General features: G+C 40.1%; 1 pseudogene; it reads right to left on the bottom strand.

Moving 5' to 3' along the window:
• Nucleotides 1-6,088: 6,088 nt before the first annotated feature.
• Nucleotides 6,089-6,231, bottom strand: LOC115937949 (U1 spliceosomal RNA; annotated as a pseudogene).
• Nucleotides 6,232-14,739: the final 8,508 nt, after the last annotated feature.

The raw sequence follows: 14,739 nt of genomic DNA, 5'->3' as shown, positions 1-14,739 counted from the left end.
AAGGTAGTTATTATATATTTCAATTGCTGCCTCAGCAAAAGACTTTTTCTTCTCCCCTCTCAGTTTGCTTCATTTGAAAAGACCTAGCTTTCTCTAGATTTGAGAAATCAGCCCTCCTTCAAGGATCTGATTTGCAGTACTGTGATTACTGATCTTGTTTCTAGAACTCTAAAAGAATGGGAAATATATCTGCCCATAAACAAATAAACATGTTTTCACACACATTTTTAAAAAGCATGCCACTTGGAGTTTAGCCTTGTAACTTCTGATTTAGCCAGCTAGGCCACTAATTTAAATCACCAAGTATTTATTAAACATCTACATTTCAAGGTACTATGCTGTGCCAATTAAGTCAAATGTCAAAGGCAGGGATGGAAAAGTAGTTGAATTTCATGAATTTCATCACTGAGGGTCTCAAACCAAAACACGGTCATTTTTTAAAATTTGTGAATTCTGAATTAATTGAATGGAAGTTTTCCTACATAATGCTTATCAGAGAATATGTTTAATGGTCCTATTTGTCACTAGGATTCTATTCCTATTGGAAAGTAAAATGTCATTTTTCTCACTATTATCATCATCAACAACAAACTCTTACCAGATACAAGGCATTAGAGTCTAGGGAAGAAATCAAAATATAAAAGGACAGGGAGAGTATGAATACCCTGTCATGGGGGTTACAAGAATCTATGCATATATACACACTCATTAAACTGTACCCAATAAAAGTAAACTTTACTGCATGTAAAAAAGTTTTAAATACATTTTTTAATGTATAAGAGGAATTCAAAGACAGATTTACCGTGAAGCTAATGAAGCTGAACATTCAGGGCTGCTAGCAAGCACAAATCCTTCTAAGGCCTTGTACCTATTTTGTACTCTTTTTCATAAAGTGGGCTCCATTCCAAACTGTATACGCTTCAGGACATAAAACTTGCATTCACCCCTTGGAGGTACGACTCTAAAATAATTAAATTTACTTCCATGAGTTAAATACAGGGAAAGTTAAAGAACAGAATGAGGCAGCAAATGCTGAATTCTGGGAATTCATAAGAAGAGCAATATCAGAGCACTAGGGAGGTCAGTGGGATTTGAATTGGGTCTTTGTAATAAAGTCTGACTCCATCTTTGATGTTTGACTACTGACAGCTTTCAAGCCCCATCCCTCTTGTACCCCTTCTGCAAGCTGATACAAAATCTGGCTGCCCCCTCCTTTGGTACCAGTAGTCAGTTCAAAACACACTAGCACCAGCCCATGTGGGAGCCCTCATCCAGTCCCACTCCCTAATCACAGTAAAAGCACGGTCTCCATTTCCTACTCTCTCAAGTCATTTTAGACCACTTTGGAAGCCCGCATTGTTCTCCATAGAAATTCCCATTATGTAACAAACCTTTCATTCCCTCTTGTTGCATGCATAACATCATCAGTCTTGACATCCAAACCAAATTTGGGGTGGGAACTGAATATTGGATAATGGGTCCATCTTGTTCTGTTTCTGCAAGGTTATCATAACTGTCTTGACAATCTATACAATTTAGATGCACCAAGAAGAGAAGGGCATTTCGGGGAGAGAAAATGGCTTACACAAAGACAGAGAGGTGGAAACATGAAAACTGTGTATACAGGATGATGTCATTGAAACCGTAAGTTTGAATAGATGAGTCAGAAAGGTGGTAATAAAGCTAAAGTGGTAGTAGGGGCTCATTGAACAGGTTTAGAAATACGGATTTCTCTTTTATACATCAAGACACTACCAATGATCTTTTTTGAATGGGGAAATAATTGAGTAAGTATAAGAATATTATCTATCTAGTTACAGGAGGTCAAATGGGCTGGAGGCAGAGAGGTTAAGAGAGACAGAAACTGTCAAGCATAGGATGGTAAGGGCTTGCATTACTGTAGTGTCAGTGGGATGGGAAGGAAGAGAGGGATGGCTGTAAAAATACCGTGAATACAGATGTGACAACAGGGATGGTGGGAAAGGGGGAAGGAAAGAATTAAGGATGGCTAAAAGATATAAAATGACTATAACAAGAATAAATTCCATAAAACAAGCATCAATCACTAAATGGATAGTCCCTTTGTGGTACCTATTTGTATCACCCATCATGAAATGATTCACATCCAATTCAAGAAATATTTATTGAGCATACATTTATTCAACAAATAATTAGTAAGGACAGGCACTGTACTAAGGTAGGGGGCAAAGAGATAAATAATCAATAGCCCGTTTCCCTCAAGGAACTTAAATTCTACCATGGGGAAACTGCTCTTTATTCAGCTCACTATAAAATAATGTGATAAATGCTATATTCATTTAGGAAGAGGGGTCCTACAAACTTTGAACTGGGAACAATTAACTTTTCCAGGAAGATGACATTTAAGCTGTGCCTTAAAGAATGAACAGTTTTAGGATGCATAGAGAGAGGGTAAGAATGTTTCAGGAAGGGAAGAATAAGCACAAAGAAATTTTTCAAGTGAGCCATGTGTTCAGGCTAAAAACATAGCCCTCAGAGCTGTTGATGGAACAAAGTATGAGAGAGAGAGATATGGTGAAAGAGAATGTGAAAAAGCTGACTTGAACCAGATTACAGAAAAGAAATCACTGAATGTTAAGGCAACAGGAAGCAATCAAAGGATTTAAATTGGGAAAATGATATGTCCTAAGTTTCCGAAAATTTACTCTGATATTGATGGAGGACCAAAGCAACACAGAGAGTCCAGATGCAGAAAGATCAATTGAAAAACTTCTACCAGGTTGAGAAAAGAGATAATGAGATCTTAAAGAAGGTGGTAATGCTGAGGAAAAGAGGAATTTGAAAGAAACCAGTTGAAAGTAGACTCCATAGGACTTGGAAATCAATTGAATATGAGGATTGAGAGTTAGGGAGGTGCTAAAGCCAACAGCTGATACCTTGGGCATTGGGATGGTTGAAGGTGCTCTTTAATAGAAGAACCACAGAAAAAGATGAGAGGCTACAATAGGGTGAGATGAGATGTTAAGTGCACTTTGGGAAGTGTAGAGCTTGAGAAATCTACAAATGAAAACAAATGCATATACAGCAGGAAGTTAAAACCACAAGTCTAGAGAAATAGAGTTTTATGGACCATCACCCCCACTCCAATCACTATAAATCGGTAGTAGCTGAAGCCACTGGACTGAAAGAGAGTACTTAAGGAAAGAATGAAGAGCTAAAGAAAGATAAGGGGTGAGGAAACAAACATGAGGTAAAGGGCAAAAGGGAAGAGAAGAGTAGCGGAAAGAAACAGCACAGCAATTAGCAAGGGAAGGCACAAGAAGGGCCAGTGAAACAGATTGCAAAGCCCCTCCGCGCGCGCACACACACACACACACAATGTACGTGTATACATGTATATATGAATATATTTTTTAAATGAAAGGCTAAAATATAAAAACAATGGTTCCCTGTAAAAGACAGAATGGGATTGAGGTTGAGGGAAAAGGAATAAAGACTAAAGTTCTTTGAATATATCTGGTTTTATAGATTTGACTTTGGAACCAGGTAAATATCTCACAAATTATTTTTAAAAAATTGAGTTTTGGGGTGCCTGGGTGGCACAGTCGTTAAGCATCTGCCTTTGGCTCAGGTCTTGATCCCAGGGTCCTGGGTTCGAGCCCCGCATCAGGCTCCCTGCTCAGCGAGAAGCCTGCTTCTCCCTCTCCCACTCCCCCTGCTTGTGTTCCCTCTCTCACTGTCTCTCTCTCTGCCAAATAAATAAATAAAATATTTTTTAAAAAATTGAGTTTCAAGAAAGCACTTTTTGAAGTTAAAAAAAAAAATGAACCTAAATGTGTATTTGGTTGGGGGCAAAACCACACAGAAAGGAACCAATTCAAATGACTTTTAAAGCACAATAATGTGAGTAAATATCAGTGAGCATAATTGCTGGATTGTATACTATGTTTAATTTTGTGACAAACTGCCAAACTGTTGTCCAAAGTGGCTATGCCATTTTGCATTCCCACTAGCAGTGAATGAATGAATGCTCCACAGCATTTCGTGTTGTAAGTATTTTGAATTCTGGCCATTCCAATAGGCGTGTAGTGGGACCTCATTATTGTTTTAATTTACAATTCCCTAATGACATATGATTTGAGCAGCTTTTCATATGCTTATCTGACATCTATATATTTTTCTTGGTGAGGTATCTGTCCAGATCTTCTGCCCATTTTTTAACTGAGTTATTTGCTCTCTTATTACTGAGTTTTGAGAGTTCTTTGTATATATTGGACACAAGTCCTTTATCAGATAAATGTTTTGAAAATATTTTTTCCCAGCCTGTCACTTTATTTTCATTCTCTTATATGAAGACATTTTGAGACAAGGAAAATCTCAGGAAATATACTTCCCTTGTACCTTTTCCTAGGAAGCAACAACAAGACGTTCTCCATCCAAATGAGAAAGAACTCAGAAGGATGAAACATAGAACCCAAGAAACAAGATGCAACACAAGAAATAGCCAAAAGGATTTCCTAGATTTTTGGCAAAAAGTTCCAAGATATTGTGAGTAAACCTAGAGCAGAGGTCTCACACCCCAGTGAGTGAAAGCCAATTGTTAGGGGCACATAAAGGAAGTAATATTAAATTTATTTTTATGTTGGCCTTTTGGGTTTTCTATTTTTATTTCTGTTTCATAATGTACACACTACTTTATTACAGAAAATATATTTTATAAACAAATAATACAAATATTGAAGGTATGTGCTGAAATTGATAACAGTCCATCTTTTTTTTTAATTTTTTTTTAATTTATTTATTCATGAGAGTCAGAGAGAGAGAGAGAGAGGCAGAGGCAGAGGGAGAGGCAGGCTCCAGGCCTAGCAGGGAGCCCGACGAGGGACTCGATCCCAGGACCCCGGGATCATGACCCAAGCCAAAGGCTGACGCTCAACCATCCGAGCCACCCGGGTGCCCCAACAGTCCATCATTTTAAAAATCTAGGGAGAATCAGTCCAGAATGGAGTAGGAGGCCAGAGGTGCACAGAAAGAATTTTACAGAATGAAATGGAACTGATAAGTGATATGACAGTTTTGACCATGTGGAAAATTATATAGAGAGCCATTTTACAGAGCTATTGGAAGGCAGGAAGACTTACCATGTTTCAAAGAAATTTAAGCAAATGAAAATGACAATTATTAACTCCAAGAAAAAAATAAAAAATACACAAGAAAGAAAACATAGTCATAGCACATTACTTAGGTCGGTAGTGAACAATATTCTCATAATTATCATGAAAACACTGAATATGTATTTAACTAAAAATTAAAATATAATTACATCAGGAAGATTCAAGAAAGAGAGGGTAAGAGAAAGCAAAAGTCTTCACTATCTGTATACTCTTGGTAAATGAAGAAATAGTAGGATGTTAATATTAGGGGTTTTTTTATTTTTAAAACTCTTTTTTTTTTTTTAAGATTTTATTTATTTATTTGACAGAGACAGACACAGCGAGAGAGGGAACACAAGCAGGGGGAGTGGGAGAGGGAGAAGCAGGCTCCCCGCAGAGCAGGGAGCCCAATGTGGGGCTCGATCCCACGACCCTGAGATCATGACCCGAGCGGAAGGCAGACGCTTAACGATTGAGCCACCCAGGCGCCCCTTAAAACTCTTTTAATATATTCTGTCTCAGACCCCTTCCTACCTGGCCAGCTTGGGTCTCTAGTTCCCAATTCCTGATCTGCCCCTGTGGCGTGGACACTACCCCTGCCTTCCCGAGCTCTGACCTCAAATCCACCTGCTGCTCTGATTTATCTTCACCCCTGCACTCCTTCACTCCCAGTCTGGATTGCTTTCTTCACTCTAGGACTCCCCACGATTTCCTATGGATGAAAAAAACGGAGGTGCAAATACAAAACCAGCAAAAAAGTTCAAACTTACGGGTTTTCTTCCACGGACAAGTCAGGCAAAAAGAAAATCGAGTTGCTCAAGAACTCACACTGGGCTTCTCAACATAGCTCGCTCTCACCACAGAGTGAATTCGTCCTATGAGAACTGGGGGCAAAACGCAGGGAGCGCAACTACGGAGGCCGAAGAGCTCCAGTGTGGTCTCGAACCTGAGAGGATCAGGGGAAAGCGCGAACCAGGGCCCCACTTCCACGGATCGTGCAGGAAGTCGCAGGGGTGAGCAGAGCCAGAGTACACTGGTTAAGCATCACCCTGGGAAGACCACCTCCGTGACCATGGTATCTCCCCTGACAGGTAAATATAATACTAGTTTTAAAGATGGAACTGTGTATCAAAAGAAGCTGCTATAGAATAACGGAAAGCGGTTCCTCGAGACAGGACAAAGCAGATAAGGCTGAGGGGAGAACGGAGTGTTCTTTTATACCACTGAGCACTATTTCATTTTGTAGAATATTTGTGTGTAATAATGTAGGCAAATATTCAAAATATAATGTTAAGTGAAAGGGGAGGATTAAAATTGGTAAAAATTTTATAGCAATATATAGCTATTGACATAAATTTACCAAATTCCAAATATACATGCCTTCTGTTAATAAAAAATCTGAATACATCGAACTACATTTTTTAAAATATACTCAAAGTAGTTATCACTGCACGATAAGCTAATGGTAATTGTAACCTAATTTTTTATCTTTTTTTCTTTTAACTACAGTAAGATATATTACTTTCTTAGGCAAGGGGAGAACTTTTTAAAAACTTTTCCAACCTTCAATTACTAAGGAAATGGCTGAATTGCAAACAGGAGTCACATGTAACTGAGGTGCCCGGGACCAGAGCCGCTTAAAAGATACAAATTGGGTAGCGCTGGGTCACAACCTTTCTTTGCTGACTTTCACCCTGCCTGCTGTCCCAGGATTCTTCTCCTGTAAAGAGCTCCCAGCTGCCCAGAATGTCTGGGCATTCCCAGGGGCTGCCTCAAATGTGCTCAAATGGGAGCCATCCCATGTGGTGTCAGACAAGGCTGCTGTGTCCTCTGCATGAAGCTCTGCAGGGCACCTCTGCCACCCAGCGGAAGCCCTGGGGCCCTGGAGGTGACACTACTGCCCTGTGACCTCTGGAGCTGTCAATCCACCAAAGCCTCCCTCTACCCTACCTCTGCCCTGAGTTACAATCAGCTTGTGGGCTATGAAAAAAATTCCGCCAGGGCCCTGGAGGTTTTTTGTGTTCAGGGTTTTTTTTTAAGATTTTGTTTATTTATTTGCCAGAGAGAGCACAAGCAAGGGGAACGGCAGGCAGAGGGAGAAGCAGGCTCTCTGCTGAGCAAGAAGCCCAAAGCAGGACTTGATCCCAGGACCCTGAGATCATGACCTGAGCCGAAGACAGACAACCAACTGAGCCACCCAGGCATCCCATGGGCCCTGGAGTTTTAGAGAGATTTCAGTAAAAATAGCTCTTTCTGGATTTCATTTATTGGCATGTAAACCTAAAGTTTCACACTCACACACACACACACACACACACACAATGTGCATAAGAATCAGTGTAAAGAACTGGGCAAAAGAAAAGCACTCCATGGGATGGATGTTCGTTCTTGACTCCCCATATTCCCTGGGGGCTTCAGTGGAGCCAGAACTGCCAGCCAGACTCCCTCTTCCTTGAATCCATCTGGCTCAGTTCTTTCCTTGGGGGCAAGTGTTCAACGCGTGTGTCTTTGTTGAGTTACATTGGCACTGTGCAGAGTGCTTGGTGAGCATGCAATGATTGCTGATTGATTATTAACTGGTGAACAGTGGGGACCATTGAGGCCCCCCACAGAAGGCCCTGTAGAGTAAAGCAGTAAACCAAATCCTGTGATGTTGTCATTTTATGAAACAAACTGTTCACATATTGGCAATATCACATGGGTCAATTCAATATAAGAAAAATATCCTACCTGAAATAGCCAATAAACCCAGGAAAATGTTCCGTTGGAAGATTCTGAAAACCCCATTCTTGGATGTCTTTTATAATCTACCTGTAGCTATTAAGTATTCGTTTTTAAAAATACCCTAAAAGTTCAAATTCTAAACTGTAAATACTCAAATATCCCAAAGCCCAGACACCAGAGATGAAATTTGATTCCAATGACTTTGTTCAGCCATGAGTCCCTAAGATGGTGTGCAAAAGGCCAATTGTTAACAGTCTACCGGGAGAGAAAGCAGTTTTGCTCACTTAAATCTCTCCATCTTGGCCCAAAAGCTGCTGAGAAATATCTCCTGGGGCCTGGTAACTTGGGGTTTCTACGTGCAGTAAATCCCACACTGTGCCTTGCATCCCACCCTTCAGCAGATTCATCTGCCTGCAGATTGATGTTTGGGGACCATACCGACCTTTGGAACGGATGTTGATAGCGGTCATTCGTCCAATAGATGAGAATGTTGCTCACCTAGCAGCTTTCTTGGCCTGGCTCAAGCCTCTGCAACTGAAGGCAGTAAAGGTAACTGACAATGTAATTTATCCACACTTCACCTGGAAAGAGTATCATTTCTTTGAGCTCTCTAGAGACCCTAGCCTCATAAAAAGGCCCAAGATGCCTGTCAGACCAAACAATGCCTATCATGTTTTATTACATGGAATGAAACATAAGACTTTATGCTCCATTAGCAGAAGGTTTCATTTTCACTCCAAGAAGGTAGTTCAACATTACAATATCTTATCTTGTTCTTTCTTATGTTTTTAATATAAACGGCCTTAAAATTCCCTACTTGCATCCCTCACACCCACCATCTCAGGCATCCAGAAGCTATATTATCAGATTTTACAGTCAGAGATAATGTGGTATTGTAAGAGTGCTGAGGTATATGCAGGGTGTGTGTGTGTGTGTGTGTGTGTTTAAATAAAACTACAGCCTGATAAAAAGAAGAAGTTTGCTCTCTAGTGGCTGACTTATAAAAGGCTCTGAAAGGCACACAATAAGATATCTTAGAAAAAGAGGAAATTTAATAGCGATATTTCTTTAACAAGGTCTGAGTATTTTGTTTTTATTTTGTTTTTATTTTTCCTTACAGTGAACAACTAGATCATAGAAACTGTTTTGTGAATATTTTTTCCAATTAAAATTTTTCCTATCAACAAGCTAATTTCAATTCTAAATTCTTAGAGTAGCAATTAGGTTTCTGGTGTTTTATTAGCATATTGTACCTTTAGAAAGCTCTATGGATTTTTTTAATACCAGATAATTAATGTCTATTATAGACACGTTGCTCAATAATATATTATCATTAGAACTTTTTATACCATTTTTAGCCCTTTGCAGAAAGATTATATAAATTCAGTGAAAAATCATATAATTTTTAATATGATGCTAACTAATATCATTGTATTACTCCTTTTTCTACAGCAACTCAATTTATAAAAGTTACTATAATAAGAACTATAAATGAAAACATTTATTCAGTGTGCCCCTCTTTTTAACACTCCCCCTATCATGTTTTACTTTCCCATTTTATTCTCCCACTAGTTCATGTCTGTCTCCCCAAGTCCACACTGTTTTCCCCAACTCTCTCCAGTACCCCTGGTCAGATAATAGGAAAGTAAACACCACCACTGGTCCCTGAAATTCCCACCCTGCATATTTAAAAAAAGGCAGGGATTACCTAGGAAGCTTTCTTACCTGCACAGTAATTAAATACTTTAAGTGATTTTCAGATCCAGTAGATTTTTGTCCTCATTTCACCTATGAGAAAGAAAACAGCATAAAGAAGTTTGAACTTTTCAGCAGGTCAGGACTACAGTGCAAGTGACGTACTAGACAATGCAAAGAAGAGTGTTATATGGGGCAGGGGAGCAGGCATCCAGGACAGTGCAACGGGTGATTAAGAAGGGGAATGATGCAATCTGATTGACATTTTTGAAAATTATTCTGGCTGCTGTATGGAGAAAGTGCCGCAACAAGGACAAGTACAAACAGGGAACCTCTTTGGAAACGATTGCAGTCATGCATGCAATGAAATATAGTGGCACGGACAAGGGGATAGCCATGGAGTTGTGAAAAATGAATGGATTTCTGATGTATTTTGGAGGTAGAGCTAAATGGTGATGGATTGGAGGTAGGGATGTGACTTTTGACTGAGCAACTGGGTGGATGGTGGTACCACTTAATGGAATTGAAAAGACTGAGTGAAGCAGGTTGGAGAGGTGAGTGGCATTGAGAACGGTTGGTCATGGTTCAATCTGAGATGCCTATTCCAGAGGAGGTGTCAGGTTATCTCTTGAAGCTTTCAGAAGTAATGTCAGGAGGTATGTGCCCAACTAGATCTCTTCTTGTTAAAAGTCTGGAGCTTTGGAGAGAAGTCAGGACTGGTGATTGATACTTAGAAGACTTCCGAAAATAAATGATATTTAAAAGGAGATCCTCAGAGACTGTGGATGGAGAAGAGAAAAGGCCTGAGCTGGAGAGAGAAGGGAGGCCCATCCAGAAGACTGAACAGAAGTGGCTAGCAGTGGGGAGAGAAACAGAAGACAAGTGAGACAACACTAGTGAGTGGTCAGATAGGATGAGGACACTGAAACGACTGTTGAATTTGGCAACACAGAGAGGTCCCAGATGACCTTGACAAGAGCCCTTTTAGTGCAGTGATGGGGACAAAAGGCCCTCTTGTCCTTGCATTTCTATAATAGGTTCTTGTACCTCCCCTCCCAAATATGGGCCTAAAAGATTCCTTCTTCATGCAAATATGCAAGACAGAAAGGAACTAGTTGGTGCAGTGTCTGGGAAATCTCTTTCTTGTCTATGTTGATAAATTATACTCCATCTTTAATCTGCAGTCATTTTCTTTGAACCCTTTTAGAGTCAAACTGGGCAAGAAATAGGATTCTTGAATATCAGAAATCAAGCTATCCACCATTTCACAGAGTAACTCATCGTCCCCACAGAGTAGATGGTGAGGTAGAGGGAAGCTGAATTAAGGAGAAAATAACTAGGGAAGGGTAAATCTGACCTAGACAATGTGAGCAGACAGAAAGTAGAGGGAAGGAGAACGAGGAAAAGAGTACCTTGGGGAGGGAAAAAGATATAAACAGGAAAAGAAAAAATGAGGGATAGCCTTTTTTCCTTAAGGCATAGCCCAAAATGAAAGTTGAACTACCTGCCAATCTCAGATGAAACAGAACCCAGACAGAGTAAATATGGAAAGCATTTCCACTTCAAACTATATGCCAAGCGTTGGGGAACAAGGAAAGAGAGTAACACATTGAACAGCAGAAAGGAATTATAATGTGAACAGGTGGACTGCAGAAGCTGCTTATTTTCTAAAAGTCGTCTTAAAATTCACATAGCTATTTCAAAACACTCCCCTCCCCCAGGCCTCCTTGCTGGTTAGTTTCTGTACAACTGCATATCCTAGGCTGTGGAAATGCCTAGGAAAACTGAAGTGAGAGGCTGAACCAAGAAGAATGTGGCCAATAGAGTCCCTTCTTTTTACTTCATGTGTTCATATGAATAAGCACAGTGTGGAAAGGCAGAAACTTAAGTTATAATTGAAGGAAAAACAACCTGTTGATTCTGCTCTTTCACACTCCCGGGATGGGCTTTTGTCCAACTCACATTATAGTATATGCAATTTAATGCTTCAATATGATGCTGAAGACTACCGGGCTTCACTGGAAATGCTTGTGTGTGCTAACTCCATAGAACTTACAGGCTGTCAAGAGACACCAGTAAACCATGGTCAAGTAGGGGTAACTTTCAGCTGAAAAGGACTGGCCAGAACCCTCAAGCTGGTCTTAGGATTATTCTTCTCATTTCCAACCGTGGCCTCACATTACCAAGCAATACTATTCTCCACCAGCCCAGTCCCCGCTCACCAGGGACCCCAGCAGTGGGTGTGCCTGAGGTCTAAGCTTCGAAGCCTCTCTTCACGTGGTTTTTGCGTGGGGCTGAGCTGCTGGCTCACTTGACCTGTTTGTTTCCTACATCAGAAATTCAGAAACATCACTCTTCAAATTCCAACTTGTCTCTCTTTTTCTGCTTTGTGGTCATTTCACTGTTATTTTAAAAACAGAGCACTCTGAATAGAACTGGGGAAAGGAATCATACATCTCAGCTCCCTGGACCAAAGAAAAACACATGCGATCAGTTGAGACCAAATGTGTTTCCCTTCTCCTACACAGAAGCATGGGATGGCAGTAGGAAGCTCCCTTTCCTAAAAGGAAGGAGGTCATGTATGGTTCATTAGCAATGACATCTGGAGAGAAAATCCTGGTTGATGAAATGGCATTAAAATTATGTCATGACTACTGTCTCTCCTGCAGTTCAGAAGGAAGACATCAAGAAAAGGATCAATATTATATTGTGGACCAACTACCTAGAATAGACCAGAAATATCACCTTCTAGGTTTGCTGTGCTCCCATCCCTGAAGCAAGACACAGAAGAGACTATCCCCAAATCTTCATCTCCAGAATCAAATTTCGACAGTTAACGTCCTTGAGAACTCTTCTGGTTCCTTACTAATTGAGAAGGCTCCAAGCTTAGGCAATGCCAAATCATGCCAGAAAGTTATGTTCTTGGATCTTTACTGAGACTTCGCAGACTAATTCTGGCATGTTGAGGTCAGTCTCCTCTCTATCACAGAAAAGTAAAAAGTTAAAATAGAGGAAACCATGAGTTCAGATGGCAGAGGGTTTATCTGAGAAAGATAAAAGAGGGCAGCCCAGCCCAGAGGCCAAGTATTACTTTACAAGACTCTCTTAGTTCTTATGACTTCAGGTAAATACCTGATTTGCCTTAATATTTACACACGATGGTTTCTATGGTTTGGGGTATTTGCGCTTTGAATCGACATTAAGAAGGAATAGGCATAAGCGTATGGAAATCCAAGAAAGGTAAAGAAAACAGCCTTTATAGGTCATTAGGATTTTTGAACAGTTCCGAAGAGGAAACAAGCCAGGTATACACATGTGCTTTAAATATAACACCCCAAACAGCAGTGAAGGCCCCACTCTGCTTTGTGCATATGTAGAATCTTGGTTTACCCCCAAATTATAAGAGATCATCAGGAGTACATGATTCTATATCTTACCTTACAATAAAAAGAAAGGAAAGATTAAGGATAAGCTAGGGGCTAGATTTGGGGGTAATGAAAGTAGGGGAAAACCCACATCCTTTGATATATTTTTCTTACTGTAATTGTTGCTAAGGAAACCACTTCCTATCCATACGCAGCACATATTTCCCCTATTTGTTATTCTAACAAAGTGCGCAATACCACATTTAAAAACAGGAGAACAAGAGCCCAGTAACATATATTCAGGGACATTCAGAGCTCTGAAATAATTGGAAAGAGATTAATGAGGTTGTCCTAAGAGTCAGGGAACAAGGTGCACTTAGCAGAGAGAAAACCTACTCTCTTATTGTTAGCATTTACCGTCCAATCCAAGCTAGAATAAATGCCCTTGAGCATCAGAAAAGAGGCTTCTTCTACTTCTACAGCTCTCCCGCCATGGGGAAAGGATGGTGGAACTCATGCTTCATAGAATCCCAGAATGTGAGAGCTGGAAGAGTATTAATTAACTTAATCTAAGTTCCTCATTTGACAGTGAGGAGGCAGAGAAACTTGCCAAGGTAACATGGTTACTTCATGGCTAAATTGGGAGTAGAAGTCATTTTCTGACTCCCAATGCAGGAACAGAAATTCAAGGAGTGTTGTCTGATGGCTGGAATTGAAAGACTCAATCTTAAAGGACTCCTTGATCTTTCAAGCTCAACTTGGCCTTGCATTGCAGAAATCCCCAGGAAGTTTCATCTTTATTCATACTATGGACTTGGGCAATCGTGACTCCTTGCCTATCCATCAGTAAATATCTATGCAGAGATCACTGTGTTTGAGGAAACAGTGGAGTTTAAGTGTAGTTCAGATCTCCTGGAACAGACATAATCCTTGTACTTGTTCATCTCTCAAGAGTGCTCCAGGTCTGGTGGAATCACAGTCCCAAAGGTTTCCTCAGGCTCTAGAAACTATCTAGCTCACTCTTTTCTCCTCCCCTCCTCTTTCCACTTCCTTATCATTGTGCCTTTGTTAGCTGCATTAACATCCAAAGAGGTGTCCTCTAAAGGAAAGAGATATTTAAAAAGGGACTGGGAGCAACCAAGAAACGATCAAAAGAGTCCGGCCTTTGATGTGATAACATGATTGACAGTGATGGTGGTGAGGAAGAATTTTATACCAGTTTGGCTTTGCATTGCTGAAAATCAAAGTTATTCTAAACAACTGGGTCAGACTGTAGTTATTCAATCCCTTTTATTTTCTCTAACAACAAATCCCTTAGATTGCCTAGAGTTAATTAGAAGCTCCCAAACATTAAATATATGTTTCTTTTGTTTGCTGGAATTTTGGCATTTTCTTTTTCACAAATGCCTTGATTGAAAATATTTCAGCACAATGATACTTACCAATCTGTCAAATGTCTATCAGCAGTCCTGTTGATGTGTTGTCTAAGATCCATTAATTCTATTCTTTTCCATGCTCTCAGTCACCCACTCACTTCTCCAGTAAATATGTACACACAAACCACAAAATACTGTTCTGCCTCAACCTTCTGGAATTTTTTTTAAATCCAAGAATTCTACTCTATGGCATACAGTAAAACTCACGCACTTAAAAATAAATGTAATTGAAATTTCTCTAGACTGGATTCTTCCCTTTCATGGTTCTAAGCCTGAATATGGGCCAATGATGCTGTTTCCCTTAATCAGCACACTTGACCTCTAGCTAACACAGGGGGAACATTCTAGGGGATGAAACAAAAACAAGAGAAGTCTTAGCAAACCAAA

The sequence above is a fragment of the Leptonychotes weddellii genome, chromosome 8 (genome assembly GCF_054177405.1).
Source record: "Leptonychotes weddellii isolate Sample4059 chromosome 8, ASM5417740v2, whole genome shotgun sequence".
Classification (NCBI taxonomy): Eukaryota; Metazoa; Chordata; class Mammalia; order Carnivora; family Phocidae; genus Leptonychotes; species Leptonychotes weddellii.
Note: the sequence above shows the minus strand (reverse complement) of the source record. Positions and strands in the feature narration are given on the sequence as shown.